Source organism: Buceros rhinoceros, unplaced genomic scaffold (genome assembly GCF_000710305.1).
Source record: "Buceros rhinoceros silvestris isolate BGI_N320 unplaced genomic scaffold, ASM71030v1 scaffold18885, whole genome shotgun sequence".
NCBI lineage: Eukaryota > Metazoa > Chordata > Aves > Bucerotiformes > Bucerotidae > Buceros > Buceros rhinoceros.
The window spans coordinates 16,427-16,945 of NW_010411553.1; the positions used below are offsets into that span (position 1 = coordinate 16,427).

Here is a 519-nt window from a genome sequence, read left to right on the forward strand (position 1 = left end):
CCAAGGATTGAGGAGACTGGCCTCTGCTCTCCATGATCCAGCCCACAGGCGAGTCCCAGCTCACCTCTTACCCCACCTCCTGCCTCTAACGTGGGCTAACTCACATCAGGGTGAGGCTGGAGAGACTTAAACAGAATGACTTGGTTAAACCTAAATTCCTTACCCAGATTCCAACAGCTGCCTCTAAATCTGCACTTGATTTTTATGAGCTTTAGAGGAATTAAGGTCCACAGGCACTGTGACTAAATCCTCCAGGGAGCTGGTCAGGACGAGCAGCAACCCTTGGCCGCGCCAGACACACAAATCATGTTTTCACACTGCCCTCGATTTTCAACCCCAGGGTTGAAATGGAGATTCTTCAGACACTTGCGCATGGGCAAAGGCGCAGGGAAACGGCTCTCGGGGAAGCCCAGGCAAGTGTTTCACAGCCTGGGTGAAATCATTGCTAAACTGACTGGCCAGGAAGAGGCAGCCTCGACAGGCTGTTAGAAACCACTCCAGAACAACCTGGGAGGAACA

The 519-nt window shown here is 52.2% G+C and overlaps 1 protein-coding gene across 1 annotated transcript in view; it reads right to left on the bottom strand.

The window, feature by feature from the left end:
- The window catches only part of ERO1L (ERO1-like (S. cerevisiae)), a gene marked incomplete at its 5' end in the record, with an annotated part of 10,698 nt that overhangs the window by 2,017 nt on the left and 8,162 nt on the right, over nucleotides 1-519 (bottom strand). The gene's annotated exons all lie outside the window — the stretch shown is intronic.